The sequence below is a fragment of the Hevea brasiliensis genome, chromosome 1, assembly GCF_030052815.1.
Source record: "Hevea brasiliensis isolate MT/VB/25A 57/8 chromosome 1, ASM3005281v1, whole genome shotgun sequence".
In the NCBI taxonomy this organism is placed as follows: domain Eukaryota; kingdom Viridiplantae; phylum Streptophyta; class Magnoliopsida; order Malpighiales; family Euphorbiaceae; genus Hevea; species Hevea brasiliensis.
The window spans coordinates 119,787,154-119,806,049 of NC_079493.1; the positions used below are offsets into that span (position 1 = coordinate 119,787,154).

Consider the following 18,896-nt stretch of genomic DNA (forward strand, 5'->3'; position numbering starts at 1 on the left):
TGATAGCGGCCTGCAGCTGATTGTCATGGTCCCTCAAAGGCAATGACAGAACTTGATCATAATATTTAGAGGGGCCGAGTAATAATTGATCTTAGTCCATCAATATATAATAAATCATTAAAAAGCACAAAAGGGAATATATATTCAACAATGATAATTTTTTCAAACTCAATATATTAAAATCGTTTTCAGAATTATAAATTTTTAATATCAAAAACCCTGTCAAAGCCAAATTACCAAAATAAAAACCAAAAAATTGAATTTTATGAATTGCGTTTATATATTTGTCTCATTTTTCATCCAAAATTCAGGCAATCATTACCATTGTAAATGGACTGGAGTAAGCAAGGATGGTTTAAAGCACAGGAAAACTAAGAATCAGATGAGACATGAATATTTACAAATATAGAGACAAATGCAGTTAATCATATCAAGTTGCTTCTTGTAAAGAGTCAAAACAAGCTACATACCCTAGAATTCACTTGAAGCACCATCCGTACAAAAGAATGAACTCGATATTCAAAGCTCTCTTTATTTTACATAGAATCCCTTGCTCATTGAGACCCCAGAGGATCATCCACACTTGATGCTTCAAACTCAGCAACAGAAACACTATTATGGACATGCCTGAAATTGTTGGTTTGTGGAGAGAGCTCACCAATCATGTTAGTACTGTTTTCTTCAGGATCACCTGGAACCACTACCTCTTGAAGGATTCCGCAAGACAGCTCCCATAGAAGGCCTGTCAATGCAACAATCAGCTAAGCATTTCTCAGCAGTCTCACAAAATTTCCCAAGGGAATCTGGTCTTATTTTGCCCGCAAGTGTAGGATCTATTACTTGCTCCAACTGTCCTTTTCTCTTCAACTCCATTACCCAATCTGCTAAGTTCATTCCTTCTGGAAATGTTGGATCTGTTACAGGTCTTGCACAAAGAAGCTCAAACAAAACTATCCCAAATGAATACACATCCGATTTTTCTGTCAGTTGTTGCCTTTCAAAATATTCAGGATCAAGGTACCCAAAAGTCCCCTCACTGCTGTGCTCACATGGCTCTGATCAATTTCAGGTCCTGTCTTGGCAAGCCCAAATTCAGCAACTTTGGCCTTGAGATTCTAATCATGCAAGATATTTGCAGACTTCACATCACGATGAATGATTGTTTAATAATAGCCAGTGTGAAGGTAACGAAGTCCTCTAGCGGATCCAATACATATCTCAAGCCTTTTCTTCCAACTCAAGTTTGGACGTGCTGGGCCATAGATATGACTTTTTAGAGTACCATTTTCCATGTATTCATAAATTAAGATCATCTCTTTTCTTTCATCACAGTAATCAATTGATGAAACTAGATTGCAATGTCGGAACTGGGAAAATATCTCAATTTCCTTCCGGAACTCTGCAAGTCCCTGTTGGGAGAGTGGATTTGCCATTTTAACAGCCACTTTCGAACCGTCATTTAAAACTCCCTTGTACACCTTCCCACCACCAATACCAACAACCCAATTCTCATCGAAGTTGTTTGTGGCCTCTTCAACTGCCACGAAAGAAATGCGATATCCCAAATTAGAATTCTTACTACCAATAGTGTGAGAATTCTTACAGTTGGTCTTTGAATGGCGTTGGCGAGCAAACTTTTTCCTTTTCCTTCATAACATACAGATAATTGCAGCAAACAACACAGCAATAACAGCCCCAGTGATAAAGCCCACCAGCATCCCCTCATTCGTCTTATAACTTGTTGAATCAGAAAGCAAAGTTGCTGACCCGCTGAGGCTTCCCAGGGAATTGTTCATTTTCATTATATCCAACCCATTTAGAATGGCATTGGGAAGAACATTTGGGATGGAGCTTGGACCAATATTCACCCGAAGCTTATTGCTAACATTTAAAGCTGAAACAAAATCCATATAAATCGCATTCGCCAAAAGGGTATATGAAAAATAATTAGGATTAAGATCCTTGACAAGAAGCCAAGAATCAACATAAACATTGCAGTATAGCTGGGAAATTTCATTACTCATTATATCGCAGAAGTGAAACCGAAGAAGATACTGAAATCCAGGATCAATACTGAACTCCCAGGTCACATTCACATCACGTGCTGAGGAGTTCATAATGGTCGCAGTACCATAAACGGTAGGAGGAGCAATATCTGGTGTTGCCCCACCGTCCATGTACATGACACAGCCGATTTTTGATATGTTTGTGGCAACATTCCGTTTGACGAGAAAAACTTGGTCAGAGACCCAACTTCGCCCAAGGGTATCATTCTCAGGCAAAATTATTGGTCCACCCATATTCACCCTAAAAAGAGTCTCCAAAGCCTGTGAAAACATACCTTGGAAATTCCCTGGAGGATTAAAAGTGCTGGCATCATCTGTAATGAGTGCATCAGGGACGGAAACAACTTCCAGAGCATTCAAGAATGCAAAGGAATTCTTGGATGGGATTCTGAGTAATTTCAAGGCTGTTGGAGGTTACATTAATAGAAAATTCTTTGAAACATAAGAATTTACATTGAAAATGCTCAGAAGGACATAGTTTTGGGCGAAAACATCAAAATTTGCGCCTGTCATATTGCAACCATCATGAACTAATGGATAGAAATAAAGGCGAATCCAGTGTCTGCCAGTTTGGTGAATTGAAAATGTGTATTTGGAGGTTCCATCAACGATTCTTGTTGTTTGATACAGGAATGAATCGTTGAAGGAAGTGAGAGACACTGGAGTTTTGGCAAAAATGACTTTTGGGGTTGAGAGGGAGTTCGTGGTAGAGTTATCAGCCAAGAAAATACGGTTGCCCACTCTAGTATCCTTGCTCGACCAGCAGTCTATTAGATAATTGTCAACAGGTTCAAATCCACAGCATAAACATGCCGAGCCCAAGATTGTTACAGCACGAATGAAAAATTTTAATCCTCTATCAGTCATCATTACAAAATCAGGGAAATTTATAAGGGAACAGAGAACTACTACTGTCCCAGCAAAGAGAACAAAATGATATGTGACGGTGGGTTGGTAAGGGACTTTTGTGGCCGTTGGCTTAGGGCTTTGCTGCGTCGTTTGGGAAGACTTCTGTCCTAGCGGCTGAGCTCTGGTCCATCTATGAAGGACTCAAACTAGTCCGTAGCTCTGGTTTTACTCATGTTGTTAACCTGTGTCTTTGTTTGGAGGAAGAAGAGTAAAATAAAGATTTGTAAAGTAAATTTTTTATAATTTTCAAACCTTCATAATTATTTCGGCTCGGAAGGAAAAAAAATGTTTTAAAGTATCTAGAGGTTTTAAAGAGAAGCTTTAAAATATTACTTTAAAAAATCTTTTTTTTTTCTCTAAATCCAAGTTTAAGATTTTTAAATATTAAAATACCTTCTATCAAACAATGACTAATAGTTTTACGAAACAAAATTAAAATGTTTCTATCTGGGTCATTCCCACTTATAAGTTTTTTCATCTTTCATTCATTTTCATATCAGGCTTAAGCCATCAAGTGTATCATTAGTCTACACTTCTTTAGAAGAATACATTCCTATTTCATTGGGTCTACCAAGAGAATCCTTGAAGGAATTTAATATTTGTGTATTCCTAACAATCGGCTTGAGCTATCCGCATGCTTTTCTTAAGAAAAATGCCTTTTATTTCATTAGGTTTATCGAAAGTTTCTGGACTTTTCCATTCACATGTTAGGATGTCATCCTGTTCCACCAGGCCTACTAAGAGTCTCTGACTCTTCCATCTACGTGTTAGGACACCACAGAGGGATTACCAACTATTGTTTTTATACTCGTACCTTCCAAACTATTAACCCTGATATCACTTATTAGAAATCTTGAAAGCTTAAAGCGTCAGGGGAATCCTTGTTAATAGGTCTTGTGAAAGAAGACACATAATTTTAATACCACATTTAATCCAAAAATTTAAGGCATGAGTATACAAGACATTCCCACCTATATGTTCCTCTTTCCTCCCATCTCTTCTGATTCCACACTTAACATATGCCTAGGTCCTAAAAGCATCTTTTGCTTCTATTCTACCTGTTGGTGTTCATGAGCTGGATATTGATCCCTCGGGTATCATTCCTTGGATTGCGCATCGCTTATGCTCGTGGTTGTGCGAGGTAGTTACGGTTATTTCTTCCCTGTCGACAGAAAATTAAAAAAAAAAAAACTTTGATACTTTGTTTTGCTTGGTTTAGAGGAAACGTGAAAGGATGAAAAATGGGTGGAGGAAAAAACTTGGAAGGGTGGATATTTTGTAACCAAATTTCCACACATTTGTTTTGGACTTAGATGTCGATTGTTGACCTTTTGATTCGGATGCCTTCCGTTGATCGTTTCTTTTTTCATTTTTTAAAATGGATAGAAATTGAATTATAATAAATTAATTTGATTTGAAGTCTAAAAATAATAATAATATTTGCGTCGAATAACAATATTAAAGAGTAGTATTAACGCAAAAAGAAGAGTACCGTTGCATTATGAAAAGTCCTCCAATTAACATTGTTCAGGCTAGCATCTGCTGGGCAAGTGAAACACCAAGGACAAATAATAGTGCAAAAACATCTTGCCATAAAAGGAAGGCCTAGTCATGCATTTCCTCAGAGAGATTATCCACACTTGATGCTTCAAATTCAGTAACAGAAACACTATTATCGACTCGCCTGAAATTATTGATTTGTGGAGAGAGCTCACCAATAATGTTAGTATTGTTTTCCTCAGGATCACCATGAACAACTACCTCTTGAAGTTGAAGAGCATACTCCAGATTCCGCAAGACAACTCCGATAGGAAGCCTGTCAATGCGACACTCAGCTAAGCATTTCTCAGCAGTTTCACAAAATTTCCCAAGGGAATCTGGTCTTATTTTCCCCACAAGTGTAGGATCTATTACTTGCTCCAACTGACCTTTTTTCTTCCATTCCATTACCCAATCTGCTAAGTTCATTCCTTCTGGAAATGTTGGATCTGTAACAGGTCTTGCACAAAGAACCTCAAACAAAAGCATCCCAAATGAATACACATCCGACTTCTCTGTCAGTTGTTGCCTTTCGAAATATTCAGGATCAAGGTACCCAAAAGTCCCCTTCACTGCTGTACTCACATGGCTCTGATCAATTTCAGGTCCTTTCTACGCAATCCCGAAATCAGCAACTTTGGCAATGAGATTCTCATCAAGCAAGATATTTTCAGACTTCACGTCACGATGAATGATTGCTTTAGAACATCCAGTGTGAAGGTAATGAAGTCCTCTAGCTGCTCCAATACATATCTCAAGCCTTTTCTTCCAACTCAAGCTGGGACGACCCAAGCCATAGAGATGATCCTTTAGAGTGCCACTTTCCATGTATTCATAAATTAAGATCATCTCATTTCTTTCGTAACAGTACCCAATTAATGAAACTAGATTGCAATGTCGGAAGTGGGATAGCATCTTAATTTCGGTCCGGAACTCTGCAAGTCCCTGTTGGGAACGTGGATTTGCCCTTTTAACAGCCACTTTTGTACCGTCATTTAGAACTCCCTTGTACACCTTCCCAAAACCACCAATACCAATAACCCAACTCTCATCGAAGCAGTTTGTGGCCTTTTCAACTGCCACAAAAGGAATGCGATATCCCATATTAGAATTCGCACTACCAACAGTGTGAGAATTCCTACACTTGGTCTTTGAATGACCTTGGCGGGCGAACTTTTTCCCTTTTTTGCAAAAGAAAAAGATAATTGCAGCTAACACCACAGCAATAACAGCCCCGATGATTAAGCCCACCATAATCCCCACATTCTTCTTAGCACTTGTTGAATCATGAGGCAAAGTTGCTGACCCACTGGGGCTTCCCGGATTATAGACCATTTTCATTATCTCCAGCCCATTTAGAATGGCATTGGGATGAGCATTATAGTAGGAAACTGTACCAATACTCACCCGAAGCTTATTGCTGACAGTTAATGCTGTGACAGAATCCATATGCAACGTAGCATTAGGATTAAGATCCCTAACAACAATCCAAGAATCTATGTAAATATCGAAGTATAGCTGGCTAAGATTTTTACTTAATATATTACTGATGTGAAACCGAACAAGGTACTGATATCGGGGATCAATTACGAACTCCCAGGTGACGTTCGCATCACCTGTTGAGTTCATAATGGTCCCAGTAGCATAAACGGCCGGAGGAGCAATATCTGGTGTTGCCTCATCTTGTAATAAGTACTTGTCACCGCCGTTTTCTGATATGTTTGTGGCAACATTCGGGTTGACGAGATAACTTTGGTCAGAAACCCAAGTTCGTCCAAGGGTATCATTCTCAGGGAAAATTGTCGGTCCACCCATGTTCACCCTATAATGAGTCTCCAGAGCTTGTGAAAACAGGCCTTGGAATCGCCCCAAAGGATTATAAGTGCTGGCATCATCTGTGATGAGTGCATCTGGGACGGAAACAACTTCCAGAGCATTCAAGAATGCAAAGGAATTTTTGGATGGAATTCTGAAAATAATTTGAAGGGTGTTGGAGGTTACATTAATAGAAAATTCTTTAACAACATGAGAGTTTACCGTGAAATTGCTCAGAATGGCATGACCTTGGGCGAGAACATCAAATTTTGCGCTTGTCATATTGTAAACATCATGAACAAACGGATAGAAATAAAGGCGAATCCAGTGCCTGCCAGTTTGGTGTATTGAAAATGTGTACAAGGAGGTTCCGTCAAGGATTCTTGCCGTTTGATAGAGGGATGAATCGTTGGAGGAAGTGAAAGATACTGAAGTTTTGGCAAAAATGATTTTTGGGGTTGAGAGGGAGTACGTGGTAGAGTCGTCTGCCAAGAAAACACGGTTGCCCACTCTAGTATCCTTGGTTGATCCGCAGTCTACAAGGTAATTGTCTACAGGATTAAATCCACAGCATAAACATGCCAATCTCAAGATTGTTAAAGAACGGATGAAAAATTCCAATCCTCTATCACTCATCTCTGGAAAATCAGGGAAATTTGTTTAGGAACAGAGCCCTGGAGGAACCACTACTAGTCAACAAAATAAAAAATGATGCGGGAACTAAATATTAATTTGAAATTATAGGAACTCATTCCAGTATGAGTCAGAAAGCTGAAGTATGGAGAGGGATAATTTACCAGAGGTAGATAGAATGCAGACTTGATCTGAAAATTTTCAAATCAGTATATTAGGAAAAAAATTTTACAAAACCAGGGTGAAGAAGGGAAACTTTGTTCTCAAATCAGGGCTTGTTCGCCAAACAAAGTGTAAGCTAATAAGGGATATTAAATTGATGCATCGAAAGCCATGGATGGCGGTGAATTGTAACCATTAGTCGTGCTTGTTTGTGGAAAAAATGGGGGATAGAGCTCAATTTTCCACCCATTAATTTGTCTTGCATGTCCGACGTAGATAATTATTTTGTCCCTATTAAGTTGCACTTTGCAATGTTTTCCTTTGACAAGCAGAGATTGGTGAAATGAAGTCAATCTTGAACCAGCTAGCAGTTTTTCTGGGTGCCCATTTCGCAGGGCTAATGGTTTTTGGCTATCCAAATTTTGCCTTTCAAGTGTCTTATGATAATTTTGTGTTTTTTTTTTTTCTTTTAATCATTATTATTCTTGTGCTAAATAAATGGAGGATGGGGATATTTTGTGCCCAATTTGCATAATTTTTTAGGGATTAGTAGTAAATTTGCATAATTTTAAGATAAATAATTAAAAAAAAATATTAATTTTTTTTCAAAAAAATTATAAAGATCATATGATGAATATAAAAATAAAAAAGAGTCAATATAATATTAATTATATTTCTTAACTATATAAAATAAAGGTGATAATCTTTTTAACATGAAGAGCATAAAAGTTAGGTTTTATAACAACTAACTGAATTTGATTAAGAAATCATTACCATGATTGGTTACTTATTTTAGGAATTGAATTATATATGAGCCGTAATTTTATTAAACCCTAAACTCTTATTTTGGTTTATTCCATATATATATATATATATATATAATTTTGCCAGAATGAGCAACTTAATATAATAAAAATGTTTTAAAAATGCCATGTGCCATAATTTATTTTTATTTTTATTTTTTTATATATAAAAAATTAGTTTACCATATTAATATAAATTCTAATTTTTTAGCTAAATATTTTCAAATTTTAATGACTAAAATTTTATCTCATTCAAAAAAAAAAATGTTTAAAATTCTTTTTATTACATATGAATTTTAAAATTATTAATTTTTATAATTTACTCTTCTCATCATATTACATATATCTAAATATCAATCATTTCATAATTCAATTTTCGATTAGATTAAAAAAGGGTGAATTATTTTAAGATCCCTAGGTTTTGCCATTAGTCATAACAAATTTAAACACAATTTTATTTTTTTAAAATTATATTAATATATAATAAAAAATTATTCACTAGCAAATTATTTATAAAATTTAAACATTTATTTAAAAATATTTCTTATATTTAAAATATAAAAATTTTAATAATAAGAGTTTAAAATCATCATATGTCATATGTATTTTTTTCTTACTTTGTTTATCATTTTAATGGTATAAATCAACTAATTTATAAAATAATAGAAAATGGTCTATTAATTAATTTATTTTAAAATTTAAAAATTAGATGATATATATTTTATACCTTTTATTAAATATAAAATTATATCAGTTATTATTAAAAAAATTATTTATTAATATTTAAAATAAAATTATAATTAATTAATAATTTGTTATTAATAGTATTTTATAATATGATTTTAAAATATGAAAAATAATTATTAAATTATATTATTGAAATGATATAATAAATAATTTGGAGAAAAACATAACTAGTTTATCTATCAAATACGAAATTCCATATTCAAGATGTTGAACTTTATGGTGCGAGTGAATACTATTATGGTGGAATATTACTTCACATAAAAATAATAATGAAAATCACAAACCATTATAATTGCAGAAGGTGGGCTCTAATAATTTTTTTTTACACTAATTGCAGATAATAATAATAATAATAATAATATGTTGGGCTTCCTATTTCTTTCCGCTCCCATTTTTTCAACATTGTTTGTGGAAAAATGGGGATAGAGCCCAATTTTCCACATATTTGTCTTGCATCTCCGACGTATATAATTATTGTTGTCCTATTTGAGTCGCAATTTGCAATGCTTTCATTCGACAAGTAGAAATTGGCAAGATGAAGACATTCTTCGACCAGCTAGCAAGGCAAGTGCTAGTGGTTTTTGGCTAATCCAAATTTTACCTTTCACGCGTCTCATGATAGTTTTGTGCTTTTCTCCTATAATCAATTATTATTCTTGTGCTAAATAAATGGAGATAGACTTGATCATGTGCCCACATATACTCATACTGATAAACTGCAGCTCACTTTGAAATATATTCTCATATATAAGTATTTAAATTTTTAATATTAAAATATTTAATTTGAAAAAATATATATTTTTTAATTATATTGAGCAAATTGGATTGAGCTTGATTATAGCTTTAAAAATCTGGTTCAAATTAGCCAGTTATCAAATTTAATAAAAAATGAAAAAAAATTTGAGTTTAAATTTTTTTTAATTATTTATTATAAGATATATTAAAATAAAAATACATTTTAGTCCCTTGCTCATTTAGACCCCAGAGAGATCATCCACACTTGATGCTTCAAATTCAGCAACAGAAACACTGTTATTCACATGCCTGAAAATTGATTTGTGGAGAGAGCTCAGCAACCATAATAGTAATGTCTTCTTCTGGATCACCAGGAACAACTACCTCTTGAAGTTGAAGAGCATACTCTAGATTTCGCAAGACAACTCCTATAGAAGGCCTGTCAATGCGACACTCAGCTAAGCATTTCTCAGCAGTTTCACAAAAATTTCCAAGGGAATTTGGCCTTATTTTCCCCACAATGTAGGATCTATAAGTGGCAGGAGGAGCAATATCTGGTGTTGCTGTTAGTAGTATGCCCTAAAGCATATCATTTAATATGTATCTTGTATATATTTTATTAATAAAAGTCAATTTCACTTTTTCATTTACATAATATATTTATGTGTAATAGAAAAGGTCAATTGTTATTTTGTTAGAAATCCTATTCTTAAGTTGTTAAGAATATGAGTGACAGTATTTCTAGCACAAAGTATCATAAATTGGTTCACAATCGAAAATACTTCACAATAAGGACATGACTTATCCAGAAAGATTGTAATTATGTTTGTTCCCAAGGTATTTATATGAGATATAAATAAGATGAAATTGTGAGTCTCATGCCATATAACAAACATGATAGGCACTTATACATGATAAGTAGGCCGAACCAGTGACGCATATGACAAGCACATGGAGTTTACTCTTGTCAATGCATTGTCATATATCATATCAGTGTATATAATCTTTAGACCTGAGATAACACAATTATCTTGTATATAGATGGTTTGAGTTTGATACTGCTTTCATACTTGTATTGTGTATGGGTATATAGGCATGTGTTGGTTCCTATTAGTTATATATGGAGGTAGGTATTGATCAAGATGGAATCTGTTACCCTAAGTAAATAGGGATAAAGTCCTATGTTCATTTAATTGTTCTTGATGTTTCAAGTTCCTGGCCAGAACAGACAGATTTAGTCGGAAAAGAGTTTCTGACAAGAAAATCTAAGTAATCAAGAACTGGAATTAAAAGAAAACATAATATTCATATCAAATGGGGTTTGACATAAACCATGACTCCAGCTCGAATTGGGATTTTGTAATAGAGAGATTTTAGTGCATGGTAACATATGATTAAAGGTTCATTTAAGGCATTCCTTGTTACTGATTGGATGGCCATGGTACGCTATGCTAGGTGTCAACCATGGTCTATGAGATGCCTAAAATGATTTAGAGAAATCATTTATGGTAAGAAAGAGTTTTGATGATATTAAAAGTTAATATCATATCTCATTGCCAATTAGTGATGAGCCTAGTGAGTTACACACATACACAAGATAATCACCAAGTAAAATGTGATTTAATTGATTAATTAAAGAGTTTAATTGATTAATTAAATAGGTTTGGTTTGCAATAAGATTGCAAAGTCCCTAGCATGACTTAAAACCAAATCTAGGTTAGTGGATGCATAACATAAGTTAAATTTATATTTAAAGTGTTTAAATATGAATTTAATTATGAGAAATTAATTAATTAATTTATATTTGATATAAATTGATTTGAAGAGGAGAAATAATGATTTTGGGTTGAGAACTCAAAATTACAACATAATGGTAACTTGGTCATTTCACATGGTGACATGTGGCACCATGAGATGGTGACACATGGCATCATAGTTTGTCATTTATCTTCCTATCATGCAAGTTGATCAAAGTCAAGATTAAGTCTAGCTTTAACACTTGGCTTAATGTGATTAAGTCAATTAAAAAAATAAGATGCAATGTGGTGGTGACATACGGCATAGGGTTTAAGTGATTACTTGACCTAATTATATAAGTGATGTTATAAGAAAATAAAATTAGCTAACACTCTTATATTCTCCCAAAGGTGGCGGCACCTCTTCTTCTCCCTCTCTTCTTCATCTTTTCTTATCAATTCAAAGAGAATTGCCCAAATTCCTTTGAATTAAAATTGTTAGAAATTGTTTCTAGTGTGCTATACACACATACAACTTCTCTAAAGGTAAGAACCCAATTTATAATTAGTTGGCAAAGGCTTGAGAAGCAAATTGGGGGCTACCCATTAGTGATCTTGGTGTGGACCAGCCAGAGAGACAACACTTGGGGTTCTAGGTGCTTCCTAAATGTGCCAATCACATCCATAGTGCATCAAAGAGGTTAGTGCTCTAACTTCTCTTTTAAACTAGTGTTTAAATGAATTAATTTATTAATTCACAATCTTGAATGACAAACATAGATCCTAATACATATTAAAAGTGTTTTAATATGCAATTGAGCATTGAAATTAATTAGGCACATAAAAGATGTGGTATGATGCATGTAACCCTAGAAGAAAATTTTTAAAATTCAATGCTCTAATGAACAACTTTCATGCTTCCGCTTCTTCATTGGTATCAGAGCCACTATATTTGCTTTTAGATTGATTATATGAGATTCAATTGTGTGATTTAATCAAGAGTTGATTAATTCAAAGTTGTTTGGTGCTCCCATGGTGGCGGCATGTTTGTTGATTCCATGGGTGCTCATGATTTGGCCATGTTTGATGACTCCTTGCATGCACATGGTGTGGGTTTGATGTATGGGCTTGGTATGTAAGGCCCATAATTAGGCCCATGCTTAATTAAATTATTTAATTAATAATTTTAATCACACAATTAAATTTTGATTCAATTGTTTGAATGAGATTCAAATATGAATTTTTAAATTTATTTGAATGAAATTCAAATCTGAATTTTTAAATTTGTTTGAATGAGATTCAAATATGAATTTTTTAATTGAATATGAGGTATTCAATTCAATTTTAGTATGTATGTTTTATTTAATTGTTAAATGGTAATATGCATGATGGATGATCATGGACAATAAAAGATCAATGTGATTGGATTTATTTCTTTTATTTTTCTTTGGGTTGTAAAATAATTAATTTTATTTTTGGTGGCATGTATTATAAGTGTTGTAATAATTTGGGTTGTAATTTCATTTATTTAAGGATTTTAAAGTCCATATTCTTGTAAATTTGCCTTGGTATGCCAAGGATTACTATGTAATTGGATTGTAAGAAGATCAATGAGGTCAAGAGCATTTGTGGGACCAGTGGGAGGAATTCAAGATCAAGTGTTGATTATGTATTCCTTCAGCAACTCTTGTAAAATGAATGAATGAAATGTACCTAGGAATGCCCTGATTCAATTCTTGGTGGCTCAAAATTGAATCTCTTAGAAAGTCCATGATCATACATTATTTATTGTTTATCCATGTATGCATGAGATGTATGGGAATGTATGCAAGTATATGATATATGTGTGCTAATTGGATAATATGCAAAGTGAGACTATAATAGTAATTAAGTCGACCACTAAATTTTCCAAACAAATGATTAAGTTGGAAATTGTATCATTAAGGTAATTATATCATGGGCCCTCCATTGAGACAATTATTTTAAGAAATTTTAAATACTTGCATATGATGCAATTAATTTAAGAGATTTTCTTAAGAATAATTGTTAAGCATGAGATGTTGTAAATATGTAAATGGTTTGGTGGCCAATAATGGATGTACCCGAGGACACTAATATTATTTGCATGTTTACTAGCTCAATGGGATCAACTTAACTAACGCAAGATAAGTCAATAATGGTTGTGCATGAGATTTTGAGCATTAAGGGCTAGGTGAAGGATTGAACCTCACATGAGATGTGATGGGCAAGGAGTTACTCACTTATAGTTTATTATAATTCTAATAATGGATGTGCCTGAGGATGATTAATAAGACTATAAGAATTCAATCACCCACTAGAAATTCATCCAACTAGGATTTTCGTTTCCTACTTTGGAAGTATAGGATTCGCTAAGTTAGTGGGAGGACCAATTTGATTAAAAGACCATAATCATTTTGGTTAATTACATGATTCATTTACTAATTAATCTAGTTATTTTCTGTAGTTATTCTTTTGATAATAATGAGCACACAATAACCACCACCATCTAATATACTTACGAGCATACTTGATCACAATAGGTTGACGGGACCTAAGCTTTGTGATTGGGTAAGAAATTTAAAACTTGTCCTGAACCTAAAACGTATTGGATATATTCTACACTCAAACGTTCCTGGTCTCTTACCTCCAGAGGCCACTCAAGAGGAATATGACAGTTTGGATAAGTGGAAGGAGCATGATATGAGAGCCAAGTGTTACATGCTTGCTTCTTTGAGTAATGAGTTACAAAAGCAGCATGAGAATATATAAAGTGCTAGTGAGATCCTCCTTCACCTACGAGAGTTGTATGGGGAGCATAGCAGGAATGCTAGGTATGAGATATATAGGCAGCTATTTCGAATGAGAATGTCTAAGGGACAGAATATTGGGGATCATGTCCACAAGATGATTCGGCTTATAGAGCAGCTAGAACATCTTGACTTTAACATGGATTTTTAACTGCAGACGGATTTGATCCTTTAGTCCCTACTTGAGTCATTTGGGAATTTTGTGATAAATTTCCATATGACTAAGCAGGAATACACCTTGGCTAGTTTACTTAACATGATTGTCATTGGCCAAAAGAATATGCCGGGCAATAAAGGAAAAGATGTAGCTTTGATTGCATCTTCTTCTGCTGAAAATTCCAACAAGAAAAAAGGCAGTAAGAAAAAGAAACCTCAAGTTCTAGGACCTTTCAAGAAGATAGCCAAACAAAAAGGGAAGACCAAAGTTGATGGAGGCAGAGAAAAGTGTTTCCACTGCCAGAAGGATGGGCATTGGAAAAGGAACTGCCCAGAGTATCTTGCTTTTTTGAAGGACAAGAAGGATACACCCTCAGAAGGTATGTCTATATCTTGTTATTTAGATGCTAATGATGCTCAGAGTTCATGTACAGCTTAAGTTTTACATACTGGTGCCAGTTCTCACATTTCTTATGATATGCAGGAACTAGCAAACAGTAGCAGCTTGCATGCTCGAGATATTAGACTCCGGATTGGCGATGGCTCAACTGTTGAAGCTTTAGCTATAGGATCTAAATCTTTTTACATGTGTGGACATGTTTTGTGTTTGAATAATATTTTGTATGTGCCCGATGCTTTTAAGAACATCATTTCTATATCTAGTTTGACTAGAAATGGCTATGAATTTCAGTTCACAGATGATGTTTGCAATATTTATTTTGGAAATAAATACGTTGGCTTAGGTTATATGCATGATGGTCTTTATTGTTTAGATAATAATGATAAATACAAAATGTATGCAAGCAATATAAAAGAATGCAATGCCATGGTGAAAATCAACTCAAGTTCAAAATATATTTGGCATTTAAGATTAAGTCATATTGCAGAAGATAGAATTGCAAAATTAGAGAAAATTGGGATTTTATCCTCATTGGGTTCTGAACCTACTCCAACTTGTAAATCCTGCCTTCAGGGCAAAATGACTAGATCACACTTTGTTGGACAAGGACTAAGAGCTGAAAATGTTTTGGAGCTAATACATAGTGATGTATGTGATCCATATAAGAAAATGGCTAGAGGTGATTTTCATTACTTTATTACCTTTACTGATGATAAATCAAGGTTTGGGTATTTGTATTTAATGAAATACAAACATGAATCCTTTGAAAAGTTCAAAGAATTTAAATCTAAAGTAGAAAATCAAACAGGAAAAAATATTAAAACTCTTCGATCAGATCGTGGAGGTAAATACTTAAGTACTGAATTTGATGAATACTTGAAAGAACATAGCATTGTTTCCCAGCTGACTCCTCTAGGAACGCCACAGCTGAATGGTGTATCTGAAAGGAGAAATCGTACCCTATTAGATATGGTACGTAGTATGATGAGCTACACTGATATGCCAATCTCCTTTTAGGGATTTGCATTAGAATCAGCTTTGCATATTCTGAATAGGATTCCATCAAAATCAGTTTCTTTCACACCTTATGAGATATGGCATGGAAGAAACCAAGTCTTAAGTATGTTAAGATTTGGGATTATCTAGCTTATGTCAAAAAGCTGAACACTGATAAATTGGAAACCATATCAGAAAAGGGTCAATTTGTTGGATATCCAAAAGATAGTTTTTGATATTATTTTTATTTGCCTTTATCACAAAAGGTTATGGTAAGCACAGATGCTACTTTTCTCGAATAATAGTTTATTCAAGAAGGAGGCAAAGGAAGGCAAATAGAGTTAGAATTGGAGAATTCTGACCAACTAACAAATCAAATGGATATGGATCCATCTAGTCAACCTACACCTATTGATGAAACATCTACAGTAATTCCTCACAGATCAATCAGGATATCTCACCCACCAGTGAGATATAATTTCCTTCATGAAGATGAACAAGAGTTGTTTACTCATGAAGAAGTAGATCATGGAGATGATCCACTTACCTATGAAGAAGCTATATCAAATATAGACTCTTCAAAATAGATTGAAGCTATGAAATCCAAAATTGATTCCATGTATAAGAATCAAGTTTGGGATCTTGTTGACCCACCTGAAGGTATTGTACCTATAGGGAATAAATGGGTTTTCAAAAAGAAAATTGATTCTGATGGAAAGGTAGAGACCTATAAAGCAAGGCTAGTAGCGAAAGGGTTTCGTCAAAGGCAAGAAATCGACTATGATGAGACTTTCTCGCCTGTTACCATGCTTAAATCAATTAGGATTCTATTAGCAATAGCTGCATACTATGATTATGAGATTTGGCAGATAGATGTCAAAACAGCTTTTCTCAATGGATACACTGAAGAAAACATTTTCATGGAACAACCTAGGGGTTTTGAATCCCAAGATGGTTTCAAGATATGGAAGCTAAAGCAATCCATTTATGGGTTGAAATAAGCTTCGAGGGGTTGGAACATCCGTTTTGATGAAGCCATTAAGTCATTTAGTTTTATAAAAAATATGGATGAGCCATGTGTATATAAAAAGGTTAGTGATAGTGCTATCACTTTCCTTGTCTTATATGTGGATGATATTCTGTTGATAGATAATGATATAGGTATGTTGACAGTTGTAAAGGTATGGTTGTCAAATACATTCTCCATGAAAGACTTAGGGGAGGCAACCTATATTCTTGGAATTCGCATCTATAGAGATAAAGCGAAAAGAATAATTAGTTTATCCCAAAGTCTATACTTGGAAAAGGTGTTAAAGAGGTTTAACATGCTTTATTCCAAAAGAGGATTGTTACCTGTGAGACATGGTATCCAACTTTCTAAAGAGATGTCTCCAAGGACACCTGAAGAAAGAGATAAAATGGCCAGGATTCCATATACTTTGGTTATTGGAAGTTTGATGTATGCAATGATGTGTACTAGGTTGGATATTGCACATACTATTAGTTTGACTAGCAGGTTTTAATCCAATCCAGGTTTAGAATACTCGATAGTTATCAAGAATATCCTTAAGTACTTGAGAAGAACTAAGGATTTATTCTTGATTTATGGAGGTGGTGACTTACAATTGGATGGTTATACTGATTCTGATTCCCAATCAGATATCAATTATAGAAAGTCTACTTCTGGGTTTGTGTTCATTTGTAATGGAAGTGCAGTCAGTTGGAAGAGTTTCAAACAGAGTACGACTGCTGATTCCACTGCAGAGGCTGAGTATATTACTGCATTAGATGCTGCAAAAGAAATTGTTTGGATAAAGAAGTTATTGACAGAACTTGCAGTAGTTCCTTCCATTGAGTCAGCAGTTCCACTCTACTGTGACAACAATGGAGCAGTCATACAGGCTAAGGAACCCCGGTCTCATCAGAAATCCAAACACATAGAAAGGTGCTACCACATAATCAGAGAAATAGTTGGGAGAGGTGATGTAACAATGCAGAAAATAGCATCAGCTGAAAATCTAGCTGATCCATTCACGAAGCCTATGTCACAAGCTCAGTTAGACAGACATCTTGAGAAGATGGGTCTAAGATAATGTAATGAATGACTCTAGTGCTAGTGGGAGATTGTTAGTAGTATGCCCTAGAGCATATCATTTAGTATGTATCTTGTACATATTTTATTAATAAAAGACAATTTCACTTTTCCATTTACATAATGTATTTATGTGTAATAGAAAAGGTCCATTGATATTTTATTAGAAATTCTATTCTTAAGTTATTAAGAATATGAGTGACAGTATTTCTAGCACAAAGTATCATAAATTGATTCACAATCGAGGATACTTCACAATAAGGACATGACTTATCCAGAAAGATTGTAATCATATTTGTTCCCAAGGTATTTATATGAGATATAAATAAGATGAAATTGTGAGTCTCATGCCATATAACAAATATGATAGGCACTTATACATGATAAGTAGGCCGAACCAGTGACGCATATGACAAGCACATGGAGTTTACTCTTGTCAATGCATTGTCATTTATCATATCAGTGCATATAATCTTTAGACCTGAGATAACACAATTATCTTATATATAGATGGTTTGAGTTTGATACTGCTTTCATACTTGTATTGTGTATGGATATATGGGCATGTGTTGGCTCCTATTAGTTATATATGGAGGTAGGTGTTGATCAAGATGGAATCTGTTACCCTAAGTAAATAGGGATAAAGTCCTATGTTCATTTAATTGTTCTTGATGTTTCAAGTTCCTGGCCAGAACAGACAGATTTAGTCGGAAAAGAGTTTCTGACAAGAAAATCTAAGTAATCAATAACTGGAATTAAAAGAAAACATAATATTCATAGCAAATGGAGTTTGACATAAACCATGACTTCAGCTCGAATTGGGATTTTGTAACAGAGAGATTCTAGTGCATGGTAACATATGATTAAAGGTTCATTTAAGGTATTCCTTGTTACTGATTGGGTGGCCATGGCACGCTATGCTAGGTGTCAACCATGGTCTATGAGATGCCTAAAATGATTTAGAGAAATCATTTATGATAAGAAAGAGTTTTGATGATATTAAGAGTTAATATCATATCTCATTGCCAATTAGTGATGAGCCTAGTGAGTCACACACATACACAAGATAATCATCAAGTAAAATGTGATTTAATTGATTAATTAAACAAGTTTGGTTTGCAATAAGATTGCAAAGTCCCTAGCATGACTTGAAACCAAATCTAGGTTATTTGATGTATAGTATAAGTTAAATTTATATTTAAAGTATTTAAATATGAATTTAATTATGAGAAATTAATTAATAGAGATTAATTAATTAATTTATATTTGATATAAATTG

The 18,896-nt window shown here is 34.1% G+C and overlaps 2 pseudogenes; both read right to left on the bottom strand.

Annotated features, from left to right (window-relative positions):
- Nucleotides 1-256: 256 nt before the first annotated feature.
- Nucleotides 257-3,241, bottom strand: LOC110653836 (probable receptor-like protein kinase At5g59700; annotated as a pseudogene).
- A 1,268-nt stretch (nt 3,242-4,509) lies between these two features.
- On the bottom strand, nt 4,510-6,977 carry LOC110636492 (receptor-like protein kinase HERK 1; annotated as a pseudogene).
- Between the last annotated feature and the right edge of the window lie 11,919 nt (nt 6,978-18,896).